The 21,255-nt window shown below is 39.1% G+C and overlaps 1 long non-coding RNA gene across 4 annotated transcripts in view; it reads right to left on the reverse strand.

Annotated features, from left to right (window-relative positions):
• LOC103348759 (uncharacterized) overlaps window positions 1-20,072 on the reverse strand; it is a 152,006-nt gene extending 131,934 nt beyond the window's left edge. The window contains exons 1-2 of one of the 4 annotated variants that reach the window (XR_016231548.1): window positions 19,040-20,072; window positions 13,382-13,722 (exon numbers count right to left, since the gene is read on the reverse strand). This is a non-coding gene — a long non-coding RNA (uncharacterized LOC103348759). Of the gene's footprint in view, window positions 1-13,381; window positions 13,723-19,039 lie in introns of those variants that run through there. The other 3 variants (XR_016231549.1, XR_016231546.1, XR_016231547.1) reach the window with 3 other exon arrangements.
• Between the last annotated feature and the right edge of the window lie 1,183 nt (window positions 20,073-21,255).

Raw genomic sequence — 21,255 nt, forward strand, 5'->3', positions numbered from 1 at the left:
TACATATTTCAAAAAATTTATGCTAAGAACATTTGGAAGTTATCAAAAACAAATTCATGAATTATAGAAATCCATACTGGACAAGACAGAAAATCTCTCTCATGAAAATGAAATCTTAAGGAGGAATCCAAATGAAATGAGAAATTTAGTAGAACAAGAAACTGTGATATTGAAGAGAAATCAAAATGAAATGAAGAATTCAATAGATCAAATGACAAATACATTAGAGAGCCTTAAAAACATAATCAGTGAGATAGAAAAAAGAATATCAGACTTAGAATACAGAGCACAGGAAAGTATACTGTCAAAAAAGAAGAGGAAATTAGAAATCTAAAACATATTGTTGGGAATCTACAGGATACTATTAAAAAATCCAACATTTGGGTTCTAGGAGTTCCTGAAGGCATGGAAAGGGAGAAAGGATTAGAAGGCCTTTTTAGTGAGATACTAGCAGAAAACTTCCCAGGTTTGGAGAAGGACAGAGACATCCTAGTACAGGAAGCTCATAGAACCCCCAATAAACATGACCTCACCACAACACATTGTAATCAAACTCACCACAGTGAAACAAAGAAAACATTCTAAAATGTGCAAGAGAGAAACGTCAGATTACTCTCAGAGGATCTCCAATTAGACTCGTAGCTGACTTCTCATCAAAAACCCTACAAGCTAGGAGGGAAAGGCAAGATTTAGCCCAGATACTAAGAGAAAAAAACTGCCAGCCCAGAATATTATATCCTGCAAAGCTCTCATTTGTGAATGAAGGTGAAATAAAGACATTTCATAGCAAACAGAAATTGAAAGAATGTGTCGCCGCTCGTCCAGCCCTGCAAAAGATGCTTAAAGATGTGTTACACACAGAAACACAGAAACACGACCATCAGTATGAAAGAAGGTAAAGGAAGGAAACCTCACAGCAAAAGATCACAGGAAGTTCAAAGCATATATTAGAAATATCTTTGGGAAAATGGCAGGGCAAAGTTAGTACTTACCAATAGTCACATTGAGTGTTAATGGTCTCAACTCTCCAGTTAAAAGACACAGAATGGCTGAATGGGTTAAAAACCAAAACCAATCTATTTGCTGCTTACAAGAAACACATCTTTCCAATAAAGATGCATCAGACTGAAAGTGAAAGGTTGGAAAAAGATATTCTATGCCAACAGAAACCAAAAAAGAGCTGGCATAGCCCTATTAATATCAGACAAAATAAACTTTACCACAAAAACTGTTAAGAGAGACAAAGAGGGGCACTATATAATGATTAAGGGATCAATTCAACAGGAAGATATAACTATAATAAATGTATATGCACCTAATTACAGGGCACCAGGTTATTTAAAAGATATGCTAAGGGACTTAAAGGGAGACTTAGACTCCAATACAATAGTATTGGGGGTTGGCCGGTGCCGCAGCTCAATAGGCTAATCCTCCACCTAATGGCAGCAGCACACTGGGTTCTAGTCCGGGTTGGGGTGCCAGATTCTGTCCCGGTTGCCCCCTTCCAGGCCAGCTCTCTGCTATGGCCAGGGAGTGCAGCGGAGGATGGCCCAGGTGCTTGGGCCCTGCACCCCATGGGAGACCAGGATAAGTACCTGGCTCCTGGCTTTGGATCAGCGTGGTGCACCAGCCGCAGTGCACTGGCCGTGGTGGCCATTGGAGAGTGAACCAACGGCAAAGGAAGACCTTTCTCTCTGTCTCTCTCTCTCACTCTCCACTCTGCCTGTCAAAAAAAAAATAGTATTGGGGGACTTCAATACTCCACTCTCAGAAATAGACAGATCAACCAGACAGAAGATCAACAGGGAACAGCAGATTTAATCGACATTATAACCCAAATGGATCTAACAGATAGCTATAGAACTTTTCATCCTACACTTAAAGAATTTACTTTTCTCCCAGCAGTACATGGAACCTACTCTAGGATTGATCATATACTAGGCCATGAAGCAAGTCTCAGGAAATTCAAAAGAATTGGAATCATACTATGCAGCTTCTCAGACCACGGTGGAATGAAGCTGGAAATTAGCAACTCAGGAATCCCTAGAGCATATGCAAACATATGGAGACTGAACAACATGCTACTGAATGAACACTGGGTCATGGAAGAAATCAAAATAGAAACCAAAAACTTTTTAGAAGTAAATGAAGATAACAATACAACATATCAAAACTTATGGGATACAGCAAAAGCAGTGTTAACAGGAAAGTTTATAGCAATAGGTGACTACATCAAGCAATTGGAAAGGCACCAAATAAATGAGCTTTCAGTGCATCTCAAGGATCTAGAAAAACTGCGGCAAACCAGACCCAAAACTAGTAGGAGGAGATAAATAATTAAAATTAGAGAAGAAATCAACAGGATTGAATCAAAAAAAATTGCAAAAGATCAGCCAAAGAGCTGGTTTTTTGAAAAGTAAACAAAACTGACACACCATTGGCCCAATTAACTAAAAAAAGAAAAGACCCTAATCAATAAAATCAGAGATGAAAAGGGGAATGAACAACAGACAACAGAAATAAACGGAGTCATCAGAAATTACTACAAAGACTTGTATGCCAGCAAACAGGGAAATCTATCAGAAATAGATAAATTCCTGGACACATGCAACCCACCTAAATTGAACCATGAAGACATAGAAAACCTAAATAGACCCATAACTGAGACACAAATTGAATCAGTTATAAAGGCCCTCCCAACAAAGAAAAGCCCAGGACCAGATGGATTCACTGCTGAATTCTACCAGACATTTAAAGAAGAACTAACTGCATTTCTTCTCAAACTATTCAGAACAATCAAAAAAGAGGGAATCCTCCCAAATTCTATGAAGCCAGCATCACCTTAATCCCTAAGTCTGAAAAAAGATGCAGAATAGAAAGAGAATTACAGAACAATATCCCTGATGAACATAGACACAAAAATCTTCAATAAAATTCTGGCCAATGGAATGCAACAACACATCAGAAAGATTATCCACCCAGACCAAGTGGGAATTATCCCTGGTATGCAGGGATGGTTTAATGTGCGCAAAACAATCAATGTGATACACCACATTAACAGACTGCAGAAGAGAAACCATATAATTATCTCAATAGATGCAGAGAAAGCATTTGATAAAATACAACACCATTTCATGATGAAAACTTTGAGCAAATTGGGTATAGAAGGAACATTCCTCAATACAATCAAAGCAATTTATGAAAAATCCATGGCCAGCATCCTATTGAATGGGGAAAAATTGGAAGCATATCCACTAAGATCTGGTACCAGACAGGGATGCCCACTCAAACCACTGCTATTGAATATAGTTCTGGAAGTTTTAGCCAGAACCATTAGGCAGGAAAAAGAAATTAAAGGGATACAAATTGGGAAGGAAGAAGTCAAACTATCCCTCTTTGCAGATGATATGATTTTTTATTTAGGGGATCCAAAGAACTCTACTAAGAGACTATTGGAACTCATAGAAGAAAAAAAATGACCTAAATGAAAGATCTCTGTGAGTGAGATCTCAGCGGAAAGAACAGGCCATCAAAGAAGGAGGTACCTTTCTCTGAAGGGAGGAGAGAACTTCCACTTTGAATATGATCTTGTCTAAATAAGATCAGAGTTGGCGAACTAAAAAGGCTTCCATAGCCTTGGCAACTCATGACAAGAGCCTAGGGTGATTACTGACACCATAAACAAGAGTGTCAATTGTTAAATCAACAACAGGAGTCACTGTGCACTTACTCCCCATGTAGGATCTCTGTCCTTAATGTGTTGTATTATGTGAATTAATGGTATAACTATTACTCAAACAGTACTTTACACTTTGTGTTTCTGTGCGGGTGCAAACTGTTGAAATCTTTACTTAGTATGTACTAAATTGATCTTCTGTATATAAAGATAATTGAAAAATGAATCTTAATGTGAATGGGATGGGAGAGGGAGCGGGAGACGGGATGGTTGCGGGTGGGAGGGATGTTATAGGGGGAAAAAGCCACTGTAATCCAAAAGCTGTATTTTGGAAATTTATATTTATTAAATAAAAGTTTAAAAAAAGATTTATTTGAAAGTCAGAGTTACAAAGAAAAATGGTAAAGATACAGAGAGAGGTCTTCCATCCACTAGCTCACTTCCATCCACTGAAAATGGCTGGGGCTGGGCCAGTCTGAAGCCAGAAGCCAGGAGCTTCTTCCAGATATCCTATGTGGGTAGCAGGGGCCCAAGCACTTGAGCAATCCTCCTGTGCTTTTTCCAGGCCATTAGCAGGGAGCTGGATCAGAAGCAGAGCAGCCAGCACATGAACCAGTGCCCATATGGGATGCCAGCATCACAGGCTGCATGTTTACTCACTATACCACAATGCCAGCCCCTCAGATTATTTTCTTATTCGGGAGATAAACAGATATCAGTAGGCTTTATATATTAATAACAAAAACTCAGCACAAGTTTGAGTGTAATTTAGGAATAACTACCACATGGGGAAAATTTGAAAGCATAGTGCTCAAAGCATCAGAAAAATCTAATTTTATAAGAGGATGAGAAAAGCAAGAAAAACAAAGGAATTAAGGAAAATTAAATTCCTTAAATAGGATGGTAAAATTAAGTTCCAGGAGAACAGAAATTTCAATACATAAAAATTCATAAAAAGGCTAAGATTCAGACTCTCAAACTGGAAAGGGAAGGGGACCAGAACTAAGATGCCTAAGAGAAACATATTTACCAAAAATGCAGAGTCACCAAAAAATAAGGCAGAAATAAATTTATCCAATTATTTATTTTTAATCAATGTGTATTCAATGGACACTTATTTTATCCTATGGGTAAAATTCAAATTACATTTGTTGAGGGCTCATGCATTCAACAGATGGTCCCCTTTTTTGAGATTTCTTTTCTGAGAAGATTTTAGAAATTTATTATATTAGCAAATAGCATGTTAAGAGTTATTAATTAACATTACAGAGGCCTGATGCTACAGAAGCACAATACATATCATATGGAGACCAAATGTTCAAACAAAATTGGAGTAAATACAGCAGGGCAGGAAGCGATTTTACTCATTCTCTGCCAGGCATCTGCTTTTCTCTCCCCAGAGGCAAATTTCAAACGAGTAATAACAATAATATCAATAATCTTTTTCAGTCCTCAAAGGCAAATCAAATGTTAGTCATCACCATCATGACGAACACTTGTTGATTGCAGGTGCCAGGTGTTTCCTAGGTGTTTGAACAGGTTATTAACTCATTTACTCTGCACAGGAACCCTCAGAGACAAATCCTGTGATTCTCCCCAGTTTTATAGATGAAGACAAGGTACGAAGGCATTAATGTCACAAACTTCATAAGTAAAGGAGCTGTGACTAGAATGTAAATGATTAAGCTCCAGAGCCCATTCTCTTACTGCCATTACAGACTACGGCTGCCAATGAGTTTACAAATATTGCTTTCACTCTCACTGTCAACAGTCTGTAGTGCTCTCAAACGGTAGTTGTTTCTTCCACAGACATTGTCTGTTGTACCCGGAAGGGCTCTTCATGTCCTCATTATTACTTCCAAACAACTGACTCCCCTCTTCCTTAAATACTCCATTCTGAAGCTGAACCCACCTGCTATACTACTTTGTGGCAGTCAAACTACAGACGCTAGGGCCATCTTCCTTTACCTCAAAGGTCTGAACAGGATTGGTCATTCTCTTCAATCTTCTCTTCACCATGGATCCTGGTGGTTTTGGTATCTTCATAGGAAGCCATCCAATCACCTGGTCTCTCTGTTCGGTTCCCCCTGACTCCTTCACCATTCCAATCCCTCTCACCCATGGTCATACACATATAGATGACCAAAACTCTGTACCTTCTCAATAAACTCACCACTTTCAAGCAATCTCCTTCCTGGCCATCAGCTTTTATCTTTCCAACATACTGGTCTCCAGACTCCAGTTATTCTTCAACCCCATTTAGACCAGAATTATACTTACTGAACACCTGCTCTCATCTGCTTCCTGTCCTAAGTGTTCTCTCATCAATGTGAGATTACATGGTTCATCACTATTAGTGCTTCCTTCTATTCACCCAGAAATCTCACTCCTGTCTTGTTTGTTGTATTCATTTGCTAGACCTGAACCCCAGTAAAAATAAATTCTCTTGATGACTCATTTCACATATACTGAACCAGTACCCACACTGCTGATGGTCGAAAGAGAACGTTACAGAAGAGTGTTAACCAACCAGCACACATTAAATTCAAGGCCACTAATATTGTGGGGTCCTGGTTCATTCACTTCCCCTTCCTCCTAGACTCCAGGTATTTCCTTCCCTCAGAAGTCTAACACAAACCCTTCCCTGGCTGCCTATTCTACCCAACCCAAAAGAAAGGCAAAGTTCATCTGAGAAACACTTCCACCATCACTTGTCACCTTCCGGAGGCTGCACCTCACACTGCCTTCTCTCCCATTACCTGGGAAAGCCCTGCTTAGGCTCCAGTCCACAGCTACCCACCTCACTTCTGCACTGGCATCAAGTACCTTGGCCGCCATTAAAGACAATCTGTTGGAAAATTCTTTTCTCTTGCCTGATCAATCCCTTCCTAATTACTGGATAAGTCTCATGATGATGCAAATATACTTTAAGAACTCCTATAAAAAGAGATAAAAATTCCTCCTCTTTCAACTACACATCCTGTTCCACTTCCTACCCATTCCTCTGCTCCCAAATAGCACAAGGGCTTTGGATAGAGGTGATCTTGCTCTCTCTACTTCTCTCCTCTCTTGTAGCTCCTCAATCAGTCTTTCATCCTCACCTCTCCATCGCATCTGCTCTGGGTGAACAGTGCCCTCCACATAGACGGACATACACCGTCATTCCTTCCACTCGGCAGTATTAGACTAGACACCTCCTCCCTCTTCAGACATTTCCGTCAGTTAAAATCTGCAACACAGCTCTCCTGTCTGATTGTTTCCTCACTGACCACACTTCTCCCTCTCCTTTGTCCTGACCACTCCCATTTGTCAATCTGGCCTTGATTCTGGCTATAAATAAGGACTTGTTAGTCAGTTTTAAAAAATACACTGATAGAGGTGCTGGCACTCTGCTTAGTAGGTTAAGCCTCCACCTGCAGCATTGGCATTCCATATGGGTGCCAGTTCATGTCCCAGGTGCTCTTCTTCTGATCCAGCTCTCTATTTATGGCCCGGGACAGCAGTAGAAGATGGCTCAAGTGCTTAGTCCCCTGAACCTACATGAGACACCCCGAAGAAGATCATGGCTCCTGGCTTCAAATTGGCCCAGTTTTGGCCATTGCGGCCATTTGGGGAGTAAACTAGTGGATGGATGACCTCACTCTGTCTCTCCCTCTGTCTTTAAATCTGCCTCTCAAATAAACAAATCTTAAATCTAGGACAGCAGCCACAGTGGTCCTTTTATGAAACAGTTAAGATCACGCCACCTCACAGCTCAGCATCCTATGAATACATCATTTACCTGTGACTCCCTGCTCCCTTTCTGAACTCATTTTCTTCCACTCTCTCTTGTTATCTCCACTCAAGGGCATCAGGCATTAGCCACATACTGTTCCCGAAGCATGCCAGGTACACTCTTGCATTTGGACTTGATGTTCCACTGCTTGGGACATTATTCTCTTAAATACCTTCCCTGACTCACTCAAATGTCATCTCTTCTTCAAGATCCTCTCTAGTCATTCCATGTAAAATAGCACACCCACAGCATATACTCCCTATTATCCAGTTTTGTATAGTGTTTGTTTGCAGTCTGCCCAGATAGTAAACAGGCTTCTCAAGGGCTGAATCTTAGTCCAAGCCTAGAATGGCTCCTGGCACGTTCTAGATACTCAGCAGTCACTTGCTGAAAATTTGAGTATGGCTTGAGAAGCTAAAGAATCTGGCCATGACCTATGTGATATTACTATAAGTAATAAGATGACCGATTCCAAACTGATCCTCATTCTTTCCCAAAAACTCACTTTGAAGCCTACACCACAACATGACTTTGTGGCAGCCAAATACGTACTCTGTCACAGAATCTGTCAGAACTGAACAAAGTCTTTGCACATCCCTAATCCAAATCTGAAATGCTCCAAAATCTGCGACTTTGTGAGCAATGACATGACATCACAAGAGGAAAATTCCACATCTGTCTTCATGTGATGTGTCACCATCAAAACTCAGGTACACTAGGAATGCTGTCTGAAATTTCCTTCAGCCTACATGTATGTGTAGGGTGTATATGAAACAAAAATGAATTTTATGTTTATATTTAGGTCTCATCCCAAGATATCTCACTACATATAGGAACATATTCAAAAAAATTAAGAAATTCAAACACTTCTGGTCCCAAGCATTTCAAACCAGGAAATTTAACCTGTACTTTGTTCCTATTTTGCTAAGATGATTCTTAGTGAAACTAAAAAAGATATTTCAATACCATGGTTTAAAATAAATCATTTTGAGATCCGCATTCTTGAGTTATTCATAGGGTGGAACATTTTCTGCCTACATTTAAATATTTTCTGTCTCTTCAAAATTCTCTGAGACCCTAAAGGGTCACAACTCCTAGAAGACAAGTCCTGGTATCAGTACCAAAATATTCACAAAATAAGTAAAAGTCAACACAGTGCAGGGTGAACATGAGATTTAAAATATATTTAAAGTAAAAATTAAGCATCACTAGCAATCAAAATAGGTCCTGTACCTGAATTAAAAAATTTAATTTACAAGCAAATCCCCCATCTTCAATTAATGAGATGAAGCCAGGTTCCTCCTGTAAAACTTTATCATCTCTGAGCCGAACAAGAAAGGCCTGGTGCTGGTGTTATGGTATAGTGGGTTAATCTATGGGCACCGCTTTGCATCCTGACTGCTCCACTTCTGATCCAGCTCTCTGCTGATGGCCTGGGAAAGCAGCAGAGGATGACCCCTGCACCTACTCTGCCTTTCAAAAAAATAAACGGATCAAAAAAAAAAAAAAAAAAAAGGAAGAAGAAGAAAGGTCTTGGTCTTGTGTCAGAGTCAGCTCTGAGTGTTTCAGGGTCCAAAACCTTCTTATTATAAACCTGAGTTAGAAAACTACTTATAACCAATGACTGCCAGAGTTAGCCGCTTTGTCTAAACTAAAATCTCTGTCTCTTTCTCTCCCAATTAGTGAATACTTGAATTTGATACCTTCTACATAAGGGCAACTGATAATATTTTAACAAGAAGTTCAGTTAATTAACAAAATGCTTTTAAATATTTCACCGACATTATTTCTTTATGTGCACTGATATATTCTAATGATTTATGGTAGATAGTTGCAAGCTCTTAAATATAAGCAAAGGGATCACTACTCTTGCTTTACAATTTTAGGAAAAGAACTTTAAGAAGTTCTGTCTTTTCAGAGTTGGACTAGCTGTCCAACTGACATACTATCCCCTACACACACTAGATGTCACTGATGACCTGGAGTACTGACCATATTTGATCTATGTCTTTACTCTTACAGGTCACGATACAAATGATCTCCAGGTTTTGCAGCGTCTTTGCTTGTATTTGATCAATAAAAACAGATTATTTTCTAATTTCTCCCAGAAATTCATATATTAAACTACAAAGCTATCATAGCTATTCTTTTCATCAACTACTTTCTTCTCAGATTCTGATATCAATTAGAAAACTTTGTATTTAGTACGCAAAAAAATGGTCCTTTTTATAAAAGATACTGGTGGAGTGGGTGTTCAGGATAGCATTTACGATGCTACCTGGGAGGCCTGCATCCCAATACCAGATTGGCTGAGTTTGAGTCCTGGCTCCTCAATCCCAGCTTTCTACTCATGCACACCCTGGGAGGCAGCAGACAATGGCTCAAGTACTTGGGGACCTGCCACCCCTGTGGGAGATCCAGGCTGAATCCCAGCTTCCCAGCTTTGACCTGACCCAGCCCTGGCTGTTGTAAGCATTTGTGAAGTGAACCAGCAGATGCAAGATTCTCTTTCTCTCTCCCTCCCTCCTTCTCTCTCTCTCAAATAAAAATTAAAAAATGCTGTGGGAGACGAATAAAAACTAATGAAATTCATATGTTTCAAATTCAGCACAGAACACCTTCTGTGTGTCAAGTACCAGTAGACACCAGGGAACTTATGAAGGCGGCACATGCAAAGAATGGTGGGAACAGGGAAGAGGCTCACAGGAGAATTGGGCAGCAGCACCAGGCCCCCAAGAAACACAGCTATTGCTCATTTGAAAGACTTTTATATGCCTGAAGTGATTTGTTACTCTTGCTTCTTCAGGTTAGAGCAACTGTTATCAACCACATTTACATCTCTATGAATGTAAATAAGTGTTCAGCAGAAAAGTATTACACAAATAGATTTGAGAAACAGTTGGCTATTACAAAACCAATAAGCACACTTTTAATTGCAACATTTCTTAGTGTTTCTCCTATCTCAATGTGAACTGGAAGTCTCTAAAAAAGAAAGATAGTACTTATTTAACAAGAGATACCACCACAAGAAATCGATCACTGAACAGAATTCTTCTGAAGAGCAGAAGAAATGATAGTGGATACTCACATGAAAATCTAGTATTTATGGTTTTTTTTAAAAAAAAAACAGATTTTTATTTATTTGAAAGAAATACAGAGAGAGATGTATAATTTGGGACATGCTCAAGCTGACTTGCCCCAAATGGTAGAGTTAAAAACATACCAGGGGATTCCAATTCAATCCCATCAAGGTGGCATGTACCAATGCCATCTCACTAGTCCAAGTGATCAATTTCAGTTCACAATTGATCATAATGAAAGGACTAAGAGTCAAAGGGAGCACATAAACAAGTCTAGTACCTGCTAACACTAACCGATGGAATAAATAAAGGGGAGAGTGATCCAACATGGGAAGTGAGATACTCAGCAGACTCATAGAATGGCAGATGTCCTAAATAGCACTCTGGCCTCAGAATCAGCCCTAAAGGCATTCAGATCTGGCTGAAAAGCCCATGAGAGTATTTCAGGCATGGAAAGCCAAGACACTCTGGCAAAAGATCTCTGTGAGTGAGATCCCAGTGGAAAGAACAGGTCTTCAAAGAAGGAGGTACCTTTCTCTGAAGGGAGGAGAGAACCTCCACTTTGACTATGAGCTTGTCTAAACAAGATAAGAATCGGAGAACTCAGAGGGCTTCCATAGCCTTGGAAACTCATGACCGGAGCATAGGGAGACTACTGATGCCATAGACAGGAGTGTCAATTGGTAAAGTCAACAACAGGAGTCACTGTGCACTTACTCCTCATGTAGGATCTCTGTCCTTAATGTGCTGTGTATTGAGATTTAATGCTATAACGAGTACTCAATATATTTCACTTTGTGTTTTTATGGGGGTGCAAACTGTTGAAATCTTTACTTAATGTATACTAAACTGATCCTCTGTAAAAAAAAAAAAAAAAAAGAAATTATCAACTTCCAACTTGACTCTCACTGGGATTAAACATGACAATAGGTCTGATCTGATTTCATCATCATTTAAAAAAATCATCTATTATTTTTCACTTTATGTTTCTGTGTGAGAGCAAACTGTTGAAATCCTTACTTAATGTATACTAAGCTGATCTTCTGTATATTAAGATAATCGAAAATGAATCTTGATGTGAATGGAAGGGGAGAGGGAGTGGGAAAGGGGAGGGTAGTGGGTGGGAGGGACGGTATGTGGGGGAAGCCATTGTAATCCATAAATCGTACTTTGGAAATTTATATTCATTAAATAAAAGTTAAAAAAAAAAGAAATACAGAGAGAGAGAAGGAGGGAGAGAGGGAAGGGGAGGGAGAGAGAGGGAGAGAGAGGGAGAACGAGGGAGAGAGAGGGAGAGAGAGAGAGAAGGAGAGAGAGAGAGAGAGAGAAAGAGAATGAATATCTTCCATTTCCTGGTTCATTCCCCAAATGGCCACATGGCCAGGGCTGGGCCAGGCTGAAGCCAGGAGCTTCCTCCAGGTCTCTCACATGGGTGCAGGGGCCCAAGCATTTGGACCATCCTGCAATGTTTTCCTAGGCACATTAGCAGGGAGCTGGATCAGCAGCTGGGACTCGAACCGGTGCCCACAGGGGATGCCAACATTGCAGGTAGCAGCTTTACCTACTATGCCACAGCATGATCCCTTATGGTTCTTAATATTTAATACATTCAGAAAAAAGTTCCACAACTTTATTTTTACCCAATTACTGGAAACTGATCTGAAAAGACAGTTTTTAAAAGCCAGGTTTTATTCCCCTCTGTTGTTAGGGGTTCTTTGGAAAGAAAAAAACTCAAAAAGCAATATTGTAGGAGAAATCAGGATACATCCCAAGGCAAAGAAAAGGAGACAATGTCACAAAGAATAGATTACAAGAGCATTTGGTAATATGCTTGAGGAAAGTAAAACCCTGAATTCTAACCCTAGCATTGGCAAAGCATCATTGCTGCATATCTTCCATTTGTCCCTTCACTTCTGCTCTGGGCCCTTGTCTACCCTCCTTTTTGCTGCCACACGCTGTTCTGTAAGGACATTAGCAGGGTTGCCCACCTTTGGTTTCCTATCAGTTCAGACAACAAGAACCTTGTCTGGCAAGACATCAACATAAAAAAATAAGTAGAAACCACGAAATAATAAAATTAAAATCAGAAACTAAGGAAATAGAAAGCAAAGGATAGTAAAAAAACATAAAACCTGGTTTGTTGAAAATGTCAACAAAATTGGTAAGCACCAAGAAAAATAATCATTTTTAGTGAAGGAGGAAGAGAAAAAAAATTAGGATTAGAAATGAAGGATTCTGCAAATATTAACAGGAAAACAATACAACATTGCTGATAACTTCTATTTCCAAAATTATATAAATGAGATACACAAATTTTCTAAGAAATATAACATCAAAAATGGACAAAATACAAAAGAAATAATATTTTAAAATTTTTTTAAATCTTAAAATCTTCAACCAGAAAATTTCAGATGATTTCCTTGGTGAATTCTATCACTATTCTAAAAAGAAATAACAAACTTATTTAAAATCTATCAGCATAATCTTGATACCAAAGCCTGGTATATACATTATAAAAATTAAAATTTAATAGATCAATATTCCTTGTGAATAAAGATTCAAAACCCCTAGTGAAATGCTAGCAAATCAAACCAAAAATACATGAAAAAGGAAAATATATTGAATCAAGGAGGATTATGCTAGGAATACAAGTGTGGTTTTATCTTTTAAGAAAAAGTCAATGTAGTTTATCCTAACAGAATAAAGAACAGACCATTTTGAGAGATGGATATAAAACACTGAAAAAATCTGTGATGAATCACCAATTTCAAATAAAAACTGAGAAGCTAGGAACAAAAGGGTACCTTCACAATTGGATACAAGACATGCACAAAGAACTTACAGTCAAGATCCTTGTGAACATTTTTTTAAAGATTCATTTTATTTATTTGAAAGACAGAGTTACAGAGAGAGGTAGAGACAGAGAGAGAGAGAGATCTTCCAACCACTGGTTCACTCCCCAGATGGCCGTAACAGCTGGAGCTGCGCCAATCCGAAGCCAGGAGCCAGGAGCTTCTTCTCGGTCTCCCACACAGGTGCAGGGGCCCAAGGACTTGGGCCATCTTCTACTGCTTTCCCAGGCCATAGCAGAGAGCTGGATCGGAAGTGGAGCATCAGGGATCTAGATGCGCTTCAGGCCAGGGCATTAACCTGCTGCACCATAGTACTGACCCTCTTGAAAACATTTTATCCTATGAACAAGAATAACATAAGCATGTCTGCTCTCACTGCTTCTACTAAGAATTGTACTGGCAATTTTTGCTATTGCAATGAAGCAAGAAAAATAATAAAAGTTACAAAGCTTAGAATGAAATAGTTATTTATATTTCAGATGTGTTTAATATTATATAAGACACCTTAGAGAATCATAAAATAGAACTACCAGAACAAGTGAATAAATTTCATTAGGTTAGGAGACACAGGATTAATTTCTAAAATGAAACTGAATTTCCTTATATTGCCAACAAAGAATACTTACAGGGAATTTTAACAAAAGACTTCTTCAATTAATGAGCATAACAAGAGGAATTTAAAGGTTCTAGGTAAACAAACAGATATACAATATATCTTAGTGTCGTTAAAATAATTTTCTCCAGGTATATGCGCACATGTATGTTTGTATGAATGCTTTCCCAACACAATCCCAATCAAAATTTCCCGCAAATTTAAAGAACATAATTTAGGTGACTCTAAAATTTATGTAGCAATGAGAATGAGAAATCATTTCCTTTCTGAAATAGTAAGATCTGTTACTGCTGGGTTAAAACAAAAATGTTGACTATTGACAGCTTTTTTCATGTTACTTCTTAATTAGATCAATTATATTTGTATACTAAACTAATACAATTTATATTAATATGTTCTAAGTCAGACTTACTCCTAGAATATAGGGAATTGTACAGTATTGAACTAAAGTAATATTGGATTGAATTCATGTATAATTCCTTCACAATTTTGTATTTACTCATAAGTAAATTTCATCTGTGCTTCAGTTTGGTATTTTCTCTGTATCGCTAGGAATTCACGGTGAGGACACATTTGCAAAATGTAGGAGGAAGTGCTGTACTGCTATTTATGACCTAACAGTTTATAGAACATGAGAATTATTTTTTTGTAACTCTGAAGAAAGATGTTTTGAGGCCAGTATCTTCCTTGCATATAAACTTTTAGTTACCTTTCCAATTTAGCATCTAATTTTTATGGTTATGTTTTCTTATTCTTGGGTCAATTTTGCCAATTTATATTTGTCTGACAAATCGACTACACTTTAAAATGAACTGGTGTGTCTTTATGAACAATACTCTTTTAATTTTGGAAAACCACCTCCCGATGCATCAGTTTTCTATTGCAGCTATGATAATGTGTAACAAACTTGGCGGCTGAAAACAAACCTTCATTATTTTGAAGATCTGCGTGTCAGAAGTCCAAAATGGATCTCACTGGACTAAAGTCAAGGTTGCTTTCTTTTGCAGAAACTCTAGGGAAGAGCCAGCCTCCTTTCTGACTTCTAGAAGCCACTCACTTTCCCTGGTTTCTGGCCATCTCCCTCCATCTGCAAAGCTAAGCAACAGCAGTTCAGTTCTCCTCACACCACTTCTACCGCTTCCTCTACATTGAAGGACCACGGAATTTACACTAAATTTGTTCAGCAGACTCAAGATAATCTCCCTTTTCAAAGATCAACTAGGTAGCACACTGCTACCTCCTCATTTGCCAGGGAAGGTAAAATATTCACAAGTTCTGGGGGTTAGGATATGGACATATTTTGGAGCAACAATATTCTGCCAACCACCCTGTGATTGTAAAATTATTTTTGACATTACCTTTTACAGTGTTGGCAATATGGTACAAAAATGTGAAGTTTGATTTTTTGTTTTTAAGTTTAATATAGTCAAATTATCTTTATAATATATGGAAAATCTATATTTTAGTCTAGATAGAATGGCTTATTTATGGAATGGATTTTATTTCAATTTATGACGTAAGATGAGACTCCAATTAAATTGAATCCAATATTTCTGAGTCCATTTATTCTAAAACTCATCCTTTCTCCTATTAATTTGTAAGAGTTCTTCTAGCGTATCTAACTTCTGAAGGACACCAGAGTATTTTCATAGGCATGTGTTCTGTACTGTGATCTTTCTTCCCATTCTTAATCAAACATTTGGAAGACGAGCAGAGCAAATCCATCCTCATGACCCTTCCTTTTCAGATATATAGCAATTGCTCCCACAGACACAAATGTAATCCCATTTAGATTTTGATAGCTGCATTAATTTAACTTGTAAAGAAAATGCCAGTTTTGTGACATTTTTCTTCCCATTCATGAATGGTAGGTATCTCTTCATCTCTAGCATCCTTTCATGTAACTCTGTAATGTGTCATATCTCTCCCTCATGATGATTTTACACATTTCTTGGTAATGTTATTATTGTGTGTTTTACAGGTTCATGTGTTAAAATAAGTTTTTTTCTCTTTTCTCATTGTTGAATTACATATCTTTTATCCAAGCACATGAGTGAAAATTTGTTAAACATGCAAAATATCAACAGCTGTTTTTAGACTTTTATATCTACCTATAATAATGTTCTCTATGAATAATTCAAAAGTTAAGCTATTTTTTCTTTCCAATCATTTCATGGAAAATGAAGTTGACTGTTAATGCATTAGAATATACTACAGATGCAGCCACCTCAACAGAAATATTGTTGTCACGAGTTTTGGTCAAATTAAATCCATGTGCCAGGACACTTGTTCCTCTTGACTGGGGTAGGGAATATCCAGCCTGGGACCACATGAGGCCGGTGAAATCATTTGGTCTGGCCCTGCCAACACAACCGCAGGCAGGGTTGAAATTCAATGAATCCACAGCAGGCTGATTTTTAAGTTAATAATTTTGTATGGCCCCTGAATGATGTCCTAAATATTCAATGGCCCTTGCAGAAAAAAAGGGCTGCCCAGCCCTGTGACAGAGAAGGTAACACATTGGCAAGTTTACCTGCTTTGCCTTAGCTTTTTCCATGCTGCCTTCTTGAGGCTTCCTCTTTTTAATGACACATTCTAACTATGCATACTAGGAAATTCTGCCTCACAATACTTTGAATACAATAATATTTCTATTTTTTTATTATTAACACCATTTACTATATAGTACAGGAACCATTGGTACACACCTGTTCTCACCAATTATGTGCTTAAAGTCTCTCTCCAAAATGGTGGGTTGCCTTAATTACACCCTAGCCTATATTAATCAATGAAAAGTTAGGAGAGCAGTCGTTCCATTGTATGTAGTAGTGACCAGTGCAACTGGCCCCTGCAATAATAAAATATAAGCTTGGATTAAGAAAAAAAATATGTCCCAACAACTGTCTCTTACCCTAAATGTTGAAGTGCTATGCAAACAATTTTGGTACTACAAGGACATAAAAGAAGTTTAACACTTCAGAAGCAATCATTAAAATCGTGGCAAGGGGGCTCAGTCCATTTGTGCTGCTGTAATAGAATACCACAGCCTGAGTAATTTATAAAGAATGGAAATTTATTCTCAGCGTTCTGGAGGTGACAAAGTACAAGATCATGTTACCAGCATATGGTGAGCGCTTTCTTGCTGTGTCCTCTCAAAAAGAAGGTAGAAGAACAAAGACAAACTCCCTCCATCAAGTGCCTTTACAAATGCACCTATTCCAGTTCACCAGGGAGAAACCTCACAGCCTAATCATTTCTTCCAGGTTCCCCACCACACACACTATTACATTGTTAACACATGCATTTGAGAGCGAAGACACCAACCACTACATTCAGACCGTCCCCACAAAATGTATATTTTTCTCATAAGCAGAACACCTGCATCACCTTCCAACAGTCTCCAGAAGTGTTAACTCATTGCATTATCCACTTTATCAGCTCAAAGTCTGGCCTAAATCAGACACAAGTGAGAATCAATGTCTGATTCACCGTGATGCAAATTTCTCACCATTTGTGAGCTATGAAATCAAACATGTATTGAAAAAAATATAATGGTAGGACAGGCATAAGATACACATTTCCGTTCTCCCAAAAGGAAGCAATAGGAAATAAGTAAGTCACAACAGGTCCAAACTAAGTCAAAACCCAACAGAATAAAAGGAGGAGAATAATCTTTGTTGACTCCATGTCCTGCCTTCTGGACACACTAAAGCAATAGATGGGCCCCCAAAGCTTTGAGAAGCTCCACTCCTACGACTTTCCTGGACACACCCCATGCTTAAACTTTTATACACTAAAATCCCATACTCATGGCTTTCCCAACCTGGCCCTACATGTTAGTAACTCCACAGTTCTGGAGTCTGAAGATGGCCTTGTCTCCATGTCTCCACTAAGCATTGCCCTACTGGAGGCTCTCTGTGATAGCTCAGCCTAGAATCAGCTGTCTGAGAATCCTTTGACATCTAGTGGTAGAGAGAGAGCCATAACTCCACAGCTCTTACACTTTACACACCTGCAGAATACGCAGCCAAAGCTCGCCACCTGTACCCTCTGAAGCTGAGTCTGAGCTCCACCTGGTCCCACATGAGCCACAGCTGGGATGCTTCACAAAAATGCAGGCAGCAAAGATCCAAGGTAGTCCTAGCCAGCAAGACCTGAGGTCTCATGGGTGCCTCTGGGTCCCTCCCCTGACACCATTCTACCCCGGGGGCCCTAGTACTCTGACACCGTGGTGGGAAGCTTCAAAGATCTCCCAAATGCCCAAAGTGTCATGCACTCATTCTCCTGATGAATTGCGCCTAGCTTCCTTAGAGCCCTACTGAGCTCCTCCTCAATTGGTAGTTGGGCCACTTTTTAGGTTTTTCTCTCCTAAACATGCTTTATTCTTTACATTAGCAGGATGAGAATTCTGTAAATATATTATGCTTCTCTTTTAATTTAAAATTCTATCTTTAAATCATTTCTCTCTACTTGCATTTTTACTATATAATGAATTAAAGTAAGTTATGCAACACTTTCAGTTTATTTCTGCTTTTAGTCTTCTTCCACCTAGTGACTTTTCACAACTCTTAAATTCTGCTTCCACAGTGTTCTAGGATACAGACAAAACTCACCTAATTTCTTTGTCCCTTTATCATAATGACGGTCCTTTCCCCACTTTCCAAGACCTTATCACTCATTTCTGTCTGAGTCATCATCATAGCAGTCTCTACCGTCCATGTTTCTACTAATATTCTGCTTATAAACACTGAAGACATCCCTTAGAAGATGCAGCCTTGCCTGATAGCTCTGCTCTTCTTCTGAGACCTCCCCGGTAGCATGCCTACTGTTCCATCCATGGAAAATCTAGGTTTTACCCATCAATCACTTCAAAACTGTTCCAGCTTCATCTGGAACTTCATCAAAACTGCTTCCATATTTTAATGTATGGGCTACATCAACACACTATTTCTTTGGTATCAATTTCTGAATTAGTCCTTGATACTGCCACAATGACATACCACAGACACAGCAAATTATAAAGAACAAAAATCTATTACTCACAATTCTGGAGACTTGGATGTCCAGGATCAAGGTAGCAGCATCTGTGAAGCCTTTCTGCCATGTCTTCAGAGAGCACGATAGGTTAGAAGCCTCCACAGAGTCGTTTATAATGGTGCTGAATCCCATTCAAGAGGGAGCAACCCTCATGGCCTAATCAAATCTTAAAGGCCTTACTCCATAATACCAACACATTAGCAACATCTGTATTTTGGAGAAGCCACATTCAAACCATAGCAGATTTTCTTTTTCTTAGAGTTCCCAACTGTCTAAATCTTCAAAAATATTCAAGAGAGCTTTGGAAGCATCACAGATACATTGTCCAGAATTCAGATGAGTTTCAACAATGCCACTACATGAGCTTCATACAGATTGGATTCAAGGCAGGCTCTCCAGCAATGGTGTTGTGGAATGCAGTCAGAACACCAGCTGGATTGAAAAACCACCAAAGGACCATTAACTGGCTAGGTCATGGACCCGCTCAGTGACTACCACAGTGAAAGTGGGTCACCCAGCAGTCAAAAAAAATTCATTTGCAAAGCACAACAAAAACTCTGCATAGAGCAATGTGTTATGTCTCTAGGTTGCTGAGAAATAAAAATTGCCTAAAAGAGCAGCCTAGCAAGAGAGACTGAGTCAGGGTTCAGTGTGTGAATGTGCCATGCTGAGTGTAGAGGCCGACTTCACCAGGAGCAGTGGTCATCACAGGGAAAGAACAGAGGTTCAACAGGTGGCAACGCCTGCCCTGCTCAGTTCAGTCAGGTTTGCACTGGGGAAAGCATCCACTTCCACAAAGGGATGTAGTGCAACTGAAAAAACTGAAACCAAAAAATACATGTCCATGTTCTGGTGTTGTCTTCAGTGAACTAGAAAATAAAGTTCCAGAAATGAGGAGCCGTCTCCTTCCCTGGGCTACCAGGCTTCTCTGGCATGACTTATTTAACATCTAAGGTCTAAAACTTTATATTCTTTCCAGAAGTCTCCTTAATACTCTGCACTACCTGCAGAGATTCTTTTTTATGCAAATCTGATTTCTTTTTTTAGTTTGCTGCTTAAAACCCTTCAATGTCTCCCCAATGGCTTTTAAGTGGAATTCCAGGTTCCACAGATGACATAGAGCCTTTATGCGTTGGCCTCTCCAAACTCTAATCATCCCCCAGTTTGCAGTAGTCAGTACTGCAAAAATGCAGAACTACCTGCAGATGTATAAAGGTAATATATACATTCTCTCATGCTTTGGTGCGTTCAGCACACTCCCCTGGCTAGCTCATTCCAAGTTCATCCTTCAAGACTCAGCTCCTGTACCTTGTCTTCATTACCACCTCCCAATGCCCCAGTCTGGGTCAGATGCTATTTATCTACTTCCCACTGAATTTATCACAGGTTACAATAATTACCTGCTTGCAGGTCTCTTTTCCAAGTTTCTGGAAGGCAGAGACTGTGTCTTAGTTCTATACTCAGAAACAGTGTTATAAGATTCTCCAAAAGCATTTTCTGAATAAATATTCTAATTGCCATAGAATCATGGAAAGGAGAGAGAAATGGTTGAAAGATAAGGAAACTATAAAAAGTGGTGCTGGCCTCTGACCTCAGAATCAGCCCTTAAAGCATTCTGGTCTGGCTGAAAGGCCCATGAGAGCATTTCAGGCATGGAAAGCCAAGACACTATGGCAAGAAAAAAAAATCCTACATAAATAGTATTCATGAATGCGACCCCAGTGGAAAGAAGGGGCCATCAAAGAAAGATGTACATTTCTCTGAAGGGAGGAGAGAACTTGCACTTTGCTTTTGGCCCTGCCTAAATTCTGATAAAGACCGTGGTCTCAAAAGGATTCCATAGCCCAGGCAACTCATGGCAAGAGCCTTGGGTGATCACTGAGGTCATACATAGTAGTGCTAATTGTTAAATTAACAGCAGGAGTCACTGTGAACTTATTCCCCATGCAGGACCTCTGTCCTAAATGAGTCTTACTATGAGATTTAACTGTAAAACTTTCTCGAACAGTTTTTTATATTTAGTGTGTGTGTGTGTGTGTGTGTGTGTGCAAATAGTTGAATCTTAATTTAACTGAACATGAATCTTAATGGAGAATGGGACTGAGAATGGAAGAGTGAGGAGGAAGTGCGGATGGAGTGGGGATGGGAGGGCAGGTTTGGTGGGAAGAATCACTGTATTCCTAAAGATGAACTCATGAAATTTATACTAATTAAATAAAAGG

This window comes from Oryctolagus cuniculus, chromosome 3, assembly GCF_051225735.1.
Source record: "Oryctolagus cuniculus isolate XC-2025 breed Fujian yellow rabbit chromosome 3, ASM5122573v1, whole genome shotgun sequence".
NCBI lineage: Eukaryota > Metazoa > Chordata > Mammalia > Lagomorpha > Leporidae > Oryctolagus > Oryctolagus cuniculus.